Consider the following 15,720-nt stretch of genomic DNA (forward strand, 5'->3'; position numbering starts at 1 on the left):
GGGGCTGCACTGAGACCTACCAACTCAGTTCACATTGCCGTCGAACAGCCATGGCTTTTGGTCCCTGCCCCCCCCCAGGCTGAATTCAAACCTTCAGCCCAGAGGACAAAGTCTCTGATTGAGCCATTCCAGCCCCAGCTTTTAATGCACCTCTTGTTAGAACAAGCCCAAACCCACCCCCCATTGGGGAAACAGAGCAGCAGAAACAATTTGAAGGGGACACCTGCTCCACAAGCCTACAGTGTGAGTCCTGGGGTCTAGCTGCCGGCCCCACCTAGAAACTGGTGAGCTGCAGGTCACTGCTCCTTGGTGGGTATAATGTACTAGCTCCCGGTGTCGGCTTCTTGATCTGAGAGCGAGCGAGAGGCGGCTGTGTTTACCAGCTCGCTCCCTGCCGTGGTTCTGGGGCTGAGCCAGCTGGCTTCTTTAAGATTCTGGTCACAGCAGGTGCTGATTTTCTAAGGCTGGGGTGATCTTTCTCTTTCTACACAGACGCCTTGGTCCGTCCGTGCTGGGCAAAGAGAGGGGACAGAGGAAGAGGTCAAGTATCCCGCCAGCCGCCTCGGCCGTAGGGAGCAGACAGTGAGTATCATGCACCACGAAGCAGCTCGTAAGTAGACAAGACTCTCTTAGCTTTTATTATATTTGGCTTTGTTTTGGAAATATTTCCATCTCCGCTGAGCCCAGGGGAGGGGCTGGGGCTGGGGCTGGGGCTGGGGGAGACCTGGCAGCAGTGATGGCTAGAATGTTGCAGTGAGATGCCGTGTGTCCCTTCTCCGCTGTGTGTGTGTTTGTCGTGCAGGCAGATCGGTGGCAGCTCTCGATCTCTTTTAAAGCACTACTAGTCCCTGTTCATTAGAGTCAGATTTATTGGAGTCACAGAGAGGGGGAGAGAGGGAGGGAGAAACTAAATCAAGTCCTTAATGAAATGGTCTGCCAGGCAGGCTGTCGGCCACTTAACCTGTCAGCAATACAGAGACTCCAAAATGCTGAAGGGGGAAAAGGAGCAGAGGGAATCAAATGCCGATTTTGCCTCCTGCTCATTGCAAGAAGGGTGCTGGGAGGAGGGAGTGAGCTGTTTGTCTTTCTGAGGCTTGGTATTGTCCGTACCTGCTTCCGCAAGGCACGTAGCTTTGCCCCACTCGAGACCTCCCTGTTTGAATCAAGGATGGGATTTCATTCCCCATGCCCCGTCAGTCCTGGGCTTCCCTTCATGGCTCCATCAGGAGACCTCATTCTGTTCCAGAGGCAGGGGGAATTCAGGCTGTCAAAGTGTCCCCTTTAGGCCTTTCTCGCTCTGCAAGGGTGAGAAGAATTTGGGCTCAGGGACCGTTCAGTCCTAGGATTCCCCAGCTAGCTCCATGGTAATCCATCCCCCTGCTTTCTGTTTGTGTATGGAACGGAAGGGTAAGCCTTTTAGGCATAACGGCAGCTCTGAGGGTTTCACTCTCATCCGGTGCTTCTGTACATCTAACTATGGAGAACAAAAAACCTGAAACCTCTCCAAATCTGAGAAGAAATGCAGGGAGCCTCCAGCATTGATAGGAAAACATTGATTGGAAGGATCTGCAAATCGGGCAAGCCCCCTTCTCCGAGAGGCATTCAGACGGGTTTCATTGGATACAGACAGAGCCCCTGTACCCGTGCACACACATGGTGTTAAGCCCATACCCCCACCCCTCGCACACATATGCCCAGGGCTCTTACAAATATATCCATGCACATGAGCACCCTGCATGGAGTCTTTGATATGCTTCTGCATAGAGATACTGGTCCCTAGAATACAGTCATGCCCAGGGTCCTTGGATACATGCATGCACGAGAGTGTCCCTGCCCCACACAGACAGTTCTGTAGCATGTGAACATACAACCCATGTGCTATAACACACACGCACCAACGGGCAGGCTGGTCTAACACACACAGATACAAACATCTGTTCAGGGGACAGAGCACTGGGCTGGGACTCTGGAGACCTGAGTCTATTCTCAGTTCTGCCACTGAGCTGCTGGGTGACCTTAGGCAAGTCCCTGCCCCAATCTGTGCCTCAGTTTCCCCTCCCACCTTTTCTCTGTCTCTGTTTGGAGTGCAGACTCTTCAGGGCAAGAGCTGTCTCTTCCTATGTGCAATACATAGTGTCTGGCCCAGTGGGGTGTTGATCTCAGGTGAGGGTCTCTTGGTGCTCCTATAATCCCAGTAGTAGTAATGCAGTCAGGTGTGCAGTCCCCTGGGGCAGACATACCCAAGCATGGGCATGTGATCCCCAGCACAGCCACCCCGAGCTGTGAGCATTACAGACTTGCCCGTGATGTTGGCCCCAAGCAGGAGATGATGTTTCAATGAGATGTGATGCTGCTCACAGGGTTATTAAGATGCTGCTCACTCTCTCTGGCCATCGCTTCCTCTCCGTGGACCTGCTGCTCCGGTTGAAGCAGGTTCGTTAGTGTTATACCTTCCTAGAGAAGGGTGAGATGCTGGCTGGCAAAGGGAAGTAGTAAAGCATGACCAAGAGTTAGGAAGGGGCGAGAACTAGGCTCTGACTAGCTTGGCAAACCGGCATGGGGATGGGCTTACTGAGATGAATGCAGGCCAGGAAGCAGTGACTGAAGGTCATTCCCATTTGCTGTCCGTTTGGTGCTTTATGTGTGATAAGTTTGGTGGATCTCAGTTAAGTCCCCAGGAAGACACCTGGCCTCGTCACTAACACCCTCAGTACAGTGGGCACTGACTGGCTTCCTTGTCAGTCTCACGGAATGGCCAGTGACTGAGTGGGCCCTGGAGACTGAGCTCCCCTCTCAGCCGTCAAGGGGGCACATTGGCATGCCCGTGGGGGGAATGCTTGTCCTGCGGCTGCAGCTGGGCAGGAGATTAAAAAGAGCAGCAGTCGCTCCCTGCTGGCTACCTCTCTGCTGCAGGCAGCTGGCTCCCGCTGCACCAGCCACCAGAGCTGTGCTTTCTACAGCAGGGCAGAGGTGGTTAGAGAGCTGGGAGCCAGCCGCCTGTAGCCGTTGCCTGCCACACAGTCCTGGCCCATCAGCAGGGATGGACAGCATGTTGCTCGGATGGGTTCCAACGTGTGGCCAAACCATGGCTGCTGGCAGGTATTGCCTTTACCAGTGCTAGAGTCGCCAAAGAAGGGAACCTACCATTCCATGAGATGAGCATTCCTGTTGTGACTGCTACACGCGCCGGAGCAAAGAATCACAGAGCTTGTGGCTGGGCAGCATTCAATCCACCAGCCTACTCTCCAAAAACACAGCCCCTCCCACGTCTCCTTAATAGACACCACTACCCCGGAGCCATAAGGCAATTTCCAGTCCTAAGTGATGTTATAATTAAACTGCCACTAGAGGGCATTTCACACTGTGGTTTACTTTGTCAAGTATTTACTACTGTGGGTGCCTACCTGAGAGGCCGCGGCCCCTTCTCCTGGTGAATAAATCTGGGGGCTGGGTTGTTTATCAAAATGAGAGGTTATTTTTGTGCCTGTTACTTCATTCATTATGTTCCTGCTGTAGAATCATAGAATATCAGGGTTGGAAGGGACCTCAGGAGGTCATCTAGTCCAACCCCCTGCTCAAAGCAGGACCAATCCCCAACTAAATCATCCCAGCCAGGGCTTTGTCAAGACTGACCTTAAAAACCTCCAAGGAAGGAGATTCCACCACCTCCCTAGGTAACGCATTCCAGTGCTTCACCACCCTCCTAGTGAAAAAGTTTTTCCTAATATCCAGCATAAACCTCCCCCACTGCAACTTGAGACCATTACTCCTTGTTCTGTCATCTGCTACCACAGAGAACAGTCTAGATCCATCCTCTTTGGAACCCCCTTTCAGGTAGTTGAAAGCAGCTATCAAATCCCCCCTCATTTTTCTCTTCCGCAGACTAAACAATCCCAGTTCCCTCAGCCCTTCCTCATAAGTCATGTGTTCCAGTCCCCTAATCATTTTTGTTGCCCTCCGCTGGACGTTTTCCAATTTTTCCACATCCTTCTTGTAGTGTGGGGCCCAAAACTGGACACAGTACTCCAGATGAGGCCTCACCAATGTCGAATAGAGGGGAACGATCACGTCCCTCGATCTGCTGGCAGTGCCCCTACTTATACATCCCAAAATGCCATTGGCCTTCTTGGCAACAAGGGCACACTGTTGACTCATATCCAGCTTCTCGTCCACTGTAACCCCTAGGTCCTTTTCTGCAGAACTGCTGCCTAGCCATTCGGTCCCTAGTCTGTAGCGGTGCATGGGATTCTTCCATCCTAAGTGCAGGACTCTGCACTTGTCCTTGTTGAACCTCATCAGATTTCTTTTGGCCCAATCCTCTAATTTGTCTAGGTCCCTCTGTGTCCTATCCCTACCCTCCAGCGTATCTACCACTCCTCCCAGTTTAGTGTACTTGCTCTTGGTTAAAGCTCTGTTCCTCCGGGAATGCATGCAGCACTTTAGAAGGGGGGCTGGCTTCTCCTCACTGTGTGGACGGCCCCAGGAGCTAGAGTTCCCAAAGAACCCAGTCCCCAGCATGCACAGCGCTTGAGACTCTGGCTACTTGTTCAGGTGCCTAGATGGCAGTGGAGGTCCCCTGAAAATCTGCCCTGCCAGATAGCTGTCTGTCAGGCCAGTACTTGAGGCTGGTGCTTTAGAATCCATCTTTTTTTCTCCTCAGTGCATATATTTGGGGAGGGACGATGGGGGAGGATATAGGACAAGGGAGCTAAAAAGAGGACTTGGGAGTCAGTCGTGGCTGTACAAAATGGAGTTTCACTTACTGAATTTGGCCTGGAGAGGGAGCAAAACAGGTGGAAGAGGAGGCAGCAAAGTGGGGTGTCCGGACACACGTCAGGCTCTTGTGCGCTGAGCAACCCAGCTAGAGCTTGTCTGGGGAGCTCAGAGCAATGGAAACAGTGCCCTTCCCTGACCAGTTCTAAGGAAAGCTACCCAGCCATGTCCATAATGCCACCACTGCCCAGGCTGCCTGTCAGCGGGATAAATACTGCCTACCATTCCCCCAGCACACACGCACGCGCTACCCTGTTGGCATCAGGTGAGTGCTCTTAGACCAACTTCACGTCACTGTAGCTGCTTGGTTACCGGAAGGCGCTTAGCAGGAGGGATGAGACAGTGTGGCTGTGCCAGTCTCCTCCCAGAAGGAGGTGCTGTTGGGGGAAATGGTGCCAACCATGAGGGGGTAGAGGGTGAGAGAAGGGGAGAAAGCAGAAGGGGTGGTAGGGCAAGATACTGGGGCTCAGAGCTACCAGGGGATCCAGGAGCCAAATTCCAGCCTGTGCAGGAAGGGGTTAAATAAAGTAGATGGTGTGAAGGGCAGAGCATCAATGTCAGCCTGTCCGACAGGTCCTCTGGGGGCCAGTTTGCCTGGGTATGTTTATGCAGCTGACTTGTGTCACCCGGTGCTTGAAGGCTGCTGCGTCTTGTGGCCCAGCAAACGGTGACTCAGTGCAAATCCGGGAGGTGTCGTGGGGACAGCCTCAGGACAAGCCCCGTAGGGACAAAGGTCTGGGGGGCAGGGGAGGGGCAGTAGGGTGCTGCCCAAGCTCAGAGTGGTGGGTGCTTCTTGCATGCAGTTAGCTGAGTAGCCTCTATTCCTGCCATGCTGCAGCTCCATTTAAATGCAGCCAGTTCTGTTGCATACATTCAGGGGCAGATTGTGGAGGAATAGGGACCAGTCTTCCAGAGACAGGAGTGGGTCCCTCCAGACCAGCTGATTTATGGTATCCCCTCCCTCGCAGGACCTCTGTCTATCTTGTTCTCACAACATGTGCTCTCCTGGCGATAGCCCTATGCACTCCTGGAGCATCTCTCAGCCAAGGACCTCAGTGACCTGGAAAGGTCAGCCTTGCCTCCAGCACCCTGTGTGGCCTTATTCCCAGTTTGCCGGAGGCAGAGAGGAGCTGTGACCGCATCATGGTCACACACTGAGTCAGCGGCTGAGCTGGGGACTAGCCCAGTGCTTTAGCCACAAGACCCTCACTGCAGATGGAAGCTAAGGCTCAGCCAGGTTAGGTAACGTCTTCTGAGCTAGCTGAGGAGCTGAGAACTGATCCCAGTCTCTTGGTGCTCTAAGCAATACAGGCTCCACCCCTACACACGCTCTTAGAGCAAGTGGGCTTGACCCACCCCGTCCTTGTGTGGTGCAGAAGGGGGGTTGTGCCCAGTGCGAGCATGAGCAGAGGCTGCCTGTGAGTGCAGGGTTCAGGAGTAGCTGTAACCCCACTCTGAGCCACAGCCGCTCCCTTGCCCTTATTGCAGGGTAATGAAAGGGAGGAGCAAGGACACATCTGAGGGAAGTTTGACCTAAATCCGACCTCCACCATGCTGAGGCCCCAGACTCCTCTCTGTGGCCACTCTTTGTGTTGTAGTAGCCCCTAGAAGTCCCATTGTGCACTTAGGGAGAGAGAGTCACTGCTACAAAGCGCTTCTGATCTAAATGGAGGGAGGGTGCAGCGGAGGTACGGAGAGAGAGAAGGTGCCTTGCCCAGGGTTCTGTGGCCGATCAGTAACACAGACAGGCATAGAACCCAGGTCTCATGCCTCCCATGCTAGTGTCAAAGCCACTGGACCTCACTTCCCCTCTGCTTCTGCTCTGAGGCAGGAGTAACTGGAGGGGCCTAGCAGTGCTCTCATCAGTGGAGGATCAAGCTCCCAGTCTGGCTCAGCACTTGTGGGTTTTACTCATACATACAGCTCTGTGCACTTATGAGGTGGAGGAGCCAGCCCAATTGGATCGGTGATGTGGCAGGTGTTAAGTGCCTCGCAGATTGTTAAGGGATGGCAGAGTGTGGTGGAAGAAACCTGACCTCTGGGAAATGACGGCCTGGCCTACCATGGGCTGTCGCAGCCTGGACTCATGCATGGCTCCTTCTGAGAGCTGCAGTGATGCAGTCATACCTGTCCTGAGCAAACTGCACCCTCTAACCACCTTCTTGCTCACATCATTAGCTGAGATATCAATTTCATTTTAAAAACTGCAGGCTGAGCGGCAGGCGCCGAATTCATTGCCGGGAGCCAAGCTGCCTCTTCCGCTTCATTATTTACAGCTGCGTTTGGCTGCCTTGCTAACTTCTCTACCTCTGACTTCTGGCTGTTCTGGGGAACACTGCTTGCCTTCTGCGAGCTCCAGCACTAAAAGCCTGGAACACTTCTGCCTTTTCATGGCTGCCATCTGGTGCCTGACCTGGCATGCAGTGATGCCAGCAGTGTAGCTGACTCTGGCAGGGAGCTCAGCTTGACCCTTCCTGTGCTGCTGGTCAAAGTGCGTGCCACCAGCAGCAGGTAGATATGCCCTCAGGCTGAAGGGCTGCAGGGGCGCTGTTCTGGTGAGGCAGGGTGGGGGCTCTGATAGCAGTACAGGCACAAGGGGGTAAAATTACAGTCAGGGGGTTGAGTGGCAGCTTCCCAGCGTGCCCTTCTGGAGCTGCTGTTGCCGCACGATGGAGTGTTTGGATATGGCTGGCACCCATGGTGGGAATAAGAAACTGACCAAATGGCTGGGGGCCAAGACTAACTGGGGAGGACAGTGAGAGTCACAGAGTGCGGGGGATCCCTGGATTCAGTGCTGCCCTTTCCCACAGGCCTAGGCAGAGATGACGAAAAGGGTGGACAAAATTGGTGGCTTCATTCCCAGCTGGAGGCTCCTGGCTCACTGAGTGCTCCCTTGGGGTGGGGGGCATGTAGCTCTCAGTGAGCTGAGTAGCCCTGGTGGGGGTGAGGAGGGATGAGCAGCTGGGAGTGCCGGTTCAGGGAGGAGAAATCCAAAGGTGAGACCTGAATGCGGGCTGTGATGTGGAGCGTGAAGCTGAGAGCGGAGTGCCTCTGTGATAACTGACCATCCTGAAGTGCTTTCCTTTATTGATTATATTTTTCTTCCTAATGCTCCTAATAAATCCTGACTGGAGTGCAGCGGATGCTGGTGCTAATGAAAGCCTCACCAGCCAGCCCTCTTCCCCCTGGCGTCATGGCCATTTTAGTTGCATGCAGGTTACAGCTCTCTGGGACCTACCCGTTCCAGCCCCACCGTCTGACCCCTTCCCAGCCCTTTGCATGGGGACTGCCCCTGCTGAGGCTTCCATATGCAGCTCAAGTCAAGGTAGGAACCTGGAACGCAGCATTACATGCAGGTCAATCTGGCTTTCTGTTTAAAGACTCAAGAGGCCTCCTGTTTTTACCCTCCTCCTTCCGCTTTGTTGCAGGAAGACAGCGTGGGCTGGTGACATGAGGAGGTTGGGGAGACATGCCTTCTCCCAGGTTCTAACCCTGGCACTGGGACAAGGTGCTTCTCTGGGGTGCCAATCGCCTACCTGTGAAGTGGGGACACTAGTTCTTAGCTGGGGGTACTGCAGAGGGTGATTACATATGTGCAGAAGGCGCTGCGAAGATGTGCTGTGTATTCACGTCATGTTAGAGCAGTGGGTCTCTGTGTTCTCCATCCTGGGGCCCTCTTGGAACCCCCTCCTCCCGTTGAGCAATCTGGGAAGGACTTGGGTGGTCCCACGCCCTGACACATCAGCTGAGAACCCAGCTCTAGACTCCTCCTCTTGCTCCATCTGTTAACTGATGTACCTGGATCCCCCACCAGCAGCAAGGGCAGCCATTGCTGTTCCGTGGAACACTGACGTCTGCAACAGTCCAGCTCCCCACTGGCCTGGGAATAGATCATTCTTTGCACCCAGACCAGACTGTGAGCATCTTACACATTGTACAGCCCTACAGGCAGAGCGGGTAAGCTCCTTGTGACTCGTTGAGTCTATGGGAGCAACTTCCAGAGTGATCCGGCTCCATTGGGCGGGGTGTTCTGCTGCCATTTCTCTTGGCAGCAGGTGGGGAGGAAGAGGCTGGATTCCATATTCTGATGAGGGCACCTATCCTGCCTCACCACAGCCAGCATCAGGGCAGCACTGTTCTGTGGAATTAGCCTCACCCCAGCTATCAGTCCTCTAGAGCCTAAATAACAGGGCCCCTGTGGGCTCCCATCCAAGATGGAGACCAGGACAGGAGGCTGGTGCTGCCATGTGTTCTCTATAAAAATTGTTCTTGGCTATTTCCCAGCTCTCCTGCCGCACATGCTCTGGATCCCACATGCATTGCAAGGAGAACGCTGAGTGCAGACTGGCAGATGGGGGAGCCATACTGTGTTCTGCAGGAGAGCCAGGATTTCAGCTGCTCTGTTTACCTTTGGGGTGTTTGGGGCAGAAAAGAAGGGTGGGGGGGGGCAGGATCAGTAACTTTGGCCCCAATACTGCAAGATCTGTACATGCAAAATGCCCATGGAGGTCAGTGAGAGTTCTGTGCATGGATTGGGCCCATTAGAAAAGAGATGACACCTTTAAATATCCATCCACGGGCTCCTGCTCCTTCTGATGATTCCCTTTTCCCGGCCTGAACATCCTGAGCTTCTTAGAGTCTTTCATCTTCCAGGGAGATTGCCAAGAAATAGACACTTTTCACTGAAAATAGCTGATCCGGTTACTGGGGAGTTCACTGGAGGCAACGAGACAGACGAAAATGCAGCCCTGCTGTGCTCAGTCCTGCTCTTCCCCGCCCATGGAGGGGCCGGAAGCGGAGTCCAGCCAGGAGCGGGCATGCTGGAGGAGGGACCCTTTCCAGCTCCGAATGAGGTTTAGAGAGTGGGGCCTGGGCAAGGTTGTGTGGAACCATTGGCAGCCCTGCCATACCCCTCTGAAGTCGGGGATGTGTGCCAGAGCCGTGTAGCATATTTGCAGGCTGCTTCCTATTCGGCAGCAGCCCCCAAGCCTTCCCCACTGGAGGCAGACGTATCCTTAGGCCCTGCACACTGCATGCTGACTGAAATTAGCTCAAGTAACAACAACAGGGAAGTTGCTGCAGCACGAGCGATACAGCCCTGCTTAGCGCCATACATTCATACGCGGGCTGACGCCCCCTGTGCTGCCATGGCTACACTGCTGCTAGTACTCAAGCCAGATTTTTGTTCCACCTCCCGGTTGCAGCGTATTCATACCCGGGCACAGCAGGAGGAGCCCAAGCACTCCTGCCTCAGGTTAATAGGAAGCCTGATGGAGAGCCTGCCTGGTGGATCCCCTAGAAAATAGAAATTCTGAGTTGCCTGGCAGGGACGAAGCCTGGCCATTGACCCCTATGTTTGGGTGTCTCCCCGAAGTGCCCCTGTGTAGCTGACACCTGAGTTTGGGAATGGGGCTCCTTCTTGAGGAGCTCTCTTCAGGCCTGGGGATCTTCCCGGTGGGTCCCTGCACCACCAGCTTCTGTGATCAGGATCTGGAGTCTCTCCCCTGGGCCCGCGTGACACCTCCACCCATGTTCAGTATTCAGGGTCTCACCCAAAGGTGTCAGCACCCCTGGTGTCCAGACTTGAGAGAGAGTCTCTGTCAGGCAGCTCTGTGCTACCATACTTGGCTCCAGGAGAGAGGCTCTCTCCTTAGCCCCATGCTGCCAGCACGTGTCTTTTGGAGCTGGAGTCTCCCCTGAGGGACTCCACGGGCCTGACCCTCAGCTGTTGTGATCTGGCAAAGCCCTATTGACTGCTGGGGAGCCTGCCGCACATCTCCATCAGCTGTGGTTCAGAAAGGGCCCTCTCCTGCGGCTCCCTGTATACTGCTGACAGGAGGGCTGGAGAGCAGGGCTCGATCCTGAGAATCCCTGGACTGCTTCTGGGTCCCTGCCTGGCTGCCACCCGCATTAGGAGGCAGGGGTTTCCCTCGAGGGTCTCCAGGCTGCCATGCAGAGACCATACCTTGTTATGGAGACTCTTCTTCTGTCCTGCTCCTTAGCCCCAGGGCTCCACAGTCCATTTCTCCTCATGCCAGGGAGCAGCACCACTACCCCCAGGCAGCAAGAGGGGCCTGTAATGAAGAAGCGGCTGCTATGTTGTTAGCAGCAGTTGGGCTCCCTAGAAGGGGCAGCCAGGATGTCAGCAGGTCTCTCTGCCCTGGCTCTTCCTCCTATCTTGGCTCTGAGAACATTTCCAGGGGTGCCAACGTGATGAAAAAAGACCCAGCCTCGATGAACATGCTGGGTTTTTTTTCTGCTTTCTAAATTAGCCTGAGGTTAGAGCCCCCATCCATCAGGCTGGCGCCTGGGGCCAGGCCATGCAGGTTGCCGCCTCTGCTTGACGGATGGGCTCAGAGACAGGTAGGCTATCAGGGACCAACTGAAGGAACCAGCTCTAGCACTTCCCCAGGTAATTTTTCATAGTAAGAATCCTCACCAGGCTGGCTGGCTGATGGCTGTGAAGAGCAGAGGGGAGAGGATTTCACCAGCTGAGCTGCCAGTGGAGTCCCTTTCCCACCCTCCTCTCCCTCGGTGGCTTGGGGCCAGGACCCTTACCACAAGCTCAAGCCCATGTGCTTGGGTGGCTCTGAGCAGGGTGAGCGAGACGCTTGGTTGAGTATGGCAGACCCAGAGCTCCCACGCAGAGCAACATGCATCTGCTCAGTCTGTCTCAGCTCCAGGCTGAGGAGGGAAGGCAGCTAGTAGGTTTTCAGTAGAGCTGGGCGTACAGTTTCCAACGGAGCAGTTTTCCACTGGCAAATGCAGTTTTGTTGAACTCGAAACATCATGTGAGAACAAGTCGATTTCAGGAACGTTTTTGACAGGAAAGGATTGAATTGAGAACAAATGGTTTTCACGTTATTGTTTCATTTCCGTTTTATCAGTTCTTTTCCTTTTGTTTCAATGTTGATATGATTAATTGTAATAGCATTTTAATAGTATCTGACATATTAAGAAATGTATTTGTTTTGACATTATCTAAACAAACTGTTTTTACCATAGCAAAACAAAATGATTCAACGTTTCCAAATCAAACATTTTTGGCATTTCCATTCCCTGAAAAATGTTGATGTTTTGGTCCGATTTGGAACAAAACAAATTTTGAAATGTCATAATTTCCCACAGCATGGAAGATTTATTTTCCAGTGTTCAGCGTCAGGGACAGAAATCAGGGCCTGGCATGGTCTTGTGTGTCTGCGACTAGCAGTCAGTAAAACTGGGCTCTCTGCTCCCAAGGCTTGTGATGCTGAGGGTTTCTCAGGCGTCTGCAGCCTCTGCCCAGTGTCCAGATGCACCCACACTCTACACTGGTTTCTCTTCCCCTCTCTGTGTGCCTCACGCTCCCTTTCTCACTTTCTGCCAAGTCCAGATTAAGGCAAAGGCACTATAGGCTGTGCCAGGAACCCCAGCTCCTGGACTCATGTGATGTGATCAGAATCTTAATTTGCACTAAAAAATAATAAAGTTTTTTCTACCTGAGTCTGCAGAGAGCCTTATATGATCGCTTTAGGGGGCAGCTGCCCCATGCATCTCCAATGGGATGGTAGCTATACCTGGAAGAGTTGGGGGGCCACCCCACTGGAGGGGTCTGAGTGTGGCTGGAAGAGTAGTGTGCAGCAGGCCTGGCTTACCCACCCCAGCAGATACAGCCCAGCATCAGGGGTCAGAGCTGGGAGGCTCTTTGCCACTACCCCTGTCTCCTTTTGTGGGGGACCCCTTTTGCTGCCACGCCTTGGAGAAGCAAGAGGCTCAATGCTGATGTCTCTGGCTGTATGGGAGGGGACAGACTTCCTGCCATTGCAAGTGCTGGATGGGGCCATAGCATGGGCTTGGAGGGTGCAACCATGAGCCATAGTGTGCCCAGGGCACAGGATCACCTGAATCCAGCCCTGCTCTGTGTCCTATGTGTCTTGTTCTCCCCCATCACTCTGTCTGTGCCTCTCCATCTCCTCCTCTCTCCTTCCCTGCTGTCTGTCCACTTCTCCCCTCCCTGCTGAACATCTGGGAGGAAGGTTATTGCTGTGCCATTCTCTGTGTGACACAGTTTCCTAGCAGGCCCATGGGTATCTCACAGCTCGCTAGCAGAGAGAAGGACCCTCCCTGCACCATGCCCTCAGCCCTGACACAGCACCGACGGCGTTATCACCCAGGGGCCTATGAGATCCAAGCCCACCAGTCCTCTCACTCCTTACGTGTTTTCCTCTGCAGCATGACACGCCGCTGCAATGTGCCTGGGACAAATTCAGACGTGGTGTAAGCAGGCACAACTCTAATGGAGTCCATGGAGTGGTACCTGCTTACACTACTGTGGGTCTCAGTTGGTCCCCCTGTGCCTGTTGGGTGGAGCAGATTCCTGGATGGAGGGAGACATGCTCCTGATGTGTCATCTCCACCCCGCACAAATCTGAGCGGAATTTGATTCCATCCCATTGCTGCATCTCGTGGTGCCTGGGTGTTGGTAGCAGTGTGCTTTATGCTGCGTGGTCATCATGAGGTAAATGTTCCCAACAGTTATGGGGAAGGAGTGTGCCCTAGCAGCTAGAACAGGACACTGGGAGTCTGGACTCCTGGGTTCTAGACTCAGGTTTGTCACTGTCTTTGGGCAAGTCACCAAACCATTCTGTGCCTCAGTTTCCCCATGTGTAACCTGGCAATAGTGCTGACTTGCCTCACCGTGATGCCAGATTATTAAGGTTTGTAGTGTGCACTGAGCTGCTGGGATGGAAGGTGCTAGTAGAGGGCAAGGAGTAACTGTGGGCCTTAGCTCTGTAATCGGTGCCTTCAGTGCTGAAAGCCATTTTCAGGCTCCCTCTGTGGCCTAGAGATATGGACGGCTTCCAGCCTCCCTCTGGTAAGGACAGCTCTATTGTGAGCTGTTTAACACCCTGGGAGCATCCCCACTGTATGCCTGAGCGGGGCTTGGAGTTCTGGGGCAGGATTTGGGAACATAGCCAGTGCGGTGTGGCTGCTGAGGCACTGCAGACGTGATGATCAGTAGAGCCACTGTAGGGCATGTACTGCCCTCCTCATTGAGCCTGTCCTGGGACACTGTCTCCTGAGTGCCCATGCAGGCTAGATGACTAGAGGATTTTAAGTCAGGAGAGAGCATGAGGCCACAGATGTGTCCTAGGTACTGGAGAATGTGGCACAGACAGATGTGTTTTTACCAGCCGGCAGGAGCTAGGAGAGTGTGAAAGGGGAGGCATTGGTGCAACCTGAGACTATACTAGCGAGCTCATGTGTGGAAAGCATCGCTGGCTTCTCAGGCACCAATCCTGAGTGGATCAGATTCATGCAGGAGACCAGGGGATGCATCTCCTTTTGATGTCAGCGGGAGCCGTGCCTGCTTTGGCCTGGGCTGCATTTGGACCATTGTCCGTGAATGGAAGCTGTGGGTGGAGGTGTTTTTCTTCTTCCCATCCGGAGTGTCCCAAACCCTGCCCAAAGTCAGGGCGGTTGCCTCGTGCCATTCTACTGCAATGATAATGCAAATGGCCAGTAAATAGAATCCCTCACGTGGTTTGTCTCTGATAAGAGAGATTAAGCAAGGAGTTGAGGGGAATTTTGAAGCATCCGTGATGAGACTGGGTCTCCCAGGATGAGACTGAACAAGAACAGGTAAATGCACAGCAGACATAGGCACCCGCCCTAAGCACAGCTAGAAGGGCATGAGCTGCCATTGCAACTGCTTAGCACGCCTGCCCTCTACCCTGACACTGTAACCTCCCTTCCTGATCCCTTTTTCATGGTTGATTGTAGCAAACCGTTGGTACCAGCTGCAGTGGGACTTGAAATCAGGCCCAGGTTCTCTTGATTTCAGTGGGAGTTAGGCGCCTAAGTAACTCTGAGGCTCTGGCCTCCATCTCCAAGAGCAGCAGCCCTTTCCACGTGGACTAGAGTCGGAGGAATCTCACTTAGCTGCTGGTGGTAAAGGGCCTGAGACATGCACAGCTGAGCAGTTCTGGTTCCATCCCACAGAGGGCAGTGTTGCACTGATACAAACTCGCCAGTTCATAATGATAATATAATCCTTAATGGTGGCTTCTCTGGAATAATGTTCATGGAGCCACTTCTCTTAGCCCTCCAGTTCCGGGTAATCCCCGGAGAGCAGGACAGATTCCACTGGCAGACCTCACCAGTTCTCCTGGTCAAGTGGAGTGGCCTTGATCCAGCAACACACTTAAGCATGTGCTTAGCTTTAAACCCATGCCCGCTCCTACTGAAGCCAATGGGAGCATTCACATGCATGAGTGCTTGGCTAGATCAGGGCCTTGCTGCCCAGACAGCAAACAACCCAAGAAGGGTCAATGCAGAACAGGCACATGGTTCTCCTATCCCACATGACAAAGCAACTGAGCAGGGAAAGCCTGGAGGGAAGTAGCCTGGCAGGGGAGAGTCTAGAAGCTGTAGGAAGAGGCAAAGGCAGAGTTTGAATCTGGTGACAATTGACAACGTGATGATGGGGTGAAAGAAATGAATAATCAATGAGTGCCCAGTGCACACTCTGTGCTTGTTCTTTATTGCAACAAAAAAAGAACCAGAACTGGGTATGTAACTTGGAAGAAATGCTGCTCTAAAATGAACTTTGCCTCCTTTCTCTTTGCAAAGTGTCCCTGAACAGCTTGTAACTGACTAATGTTAATGGAAATTTGTGGAATATTTTCAGGGAATTATTCTTCCCAAGCTGTTCAGTGCACACGTTCAAACTGTGCGAAGTGCTGGTTAGTTTGGATTGGCTACATGGGATGCTTCTGCTCCCCAGTTGGCTGACTGTTACTCTTAGAGCCAGGTTTTTGGTTCAAATACTCACAGTGGAAGGCTTGGCTACGTGGGAAAGTGGCACCTACGGTGTAAACCAATTTACTTAAACCTGTTCAAACGCCTGTGTGGACACTGATTGAAGAGGGGCTTTTCCAGTTTAGCTTCAGTTGACTGGGAACAGTT

At 53.3% G+C, this 15,720-nt stretch overlaps 1 protein-coding gene across 4 annotated transcripts in view; it reads left to right on the plus strand.

Annotated features, from left to right (window-relative positions):
* The window catches only part of FRMPD3 (FERM and PDZ domain containing 3), a 153,120-nt gene that overhangs the window by 73,274 nt on the left and 64,126 nt on the right, over positions 1 to 15,720 (plus strand). For 3 of the 4 annotated variants that reach the window (XM_074964395.1, XM_074964393.1, XM_074964394.1), the window contains exon 2: positions 493 to 582. The gene's annotated coding sequence lies outside the window, so the exon portion shown is untranslated. Of the gene's footprint in view, positions 1 to 490; positions 611 to 15,720 lie in introns of those variants that run through there. The other variant, XM_074964392.1, reaches the window with a different exon arrangement.

Source organism: Natator depressus, chromosome 9 (assembly GCF_965152275.1).
Source record: "Natator depressus isolate rNatDep1 chromosome 9, rNatDep2.hap1, whole genome shotgun sequence".
Taxonomy (NCBI): Eukaryota; Metazoa; Chordata; order Testudines; family Cheloniidae; genus Natator; species Natator depressus.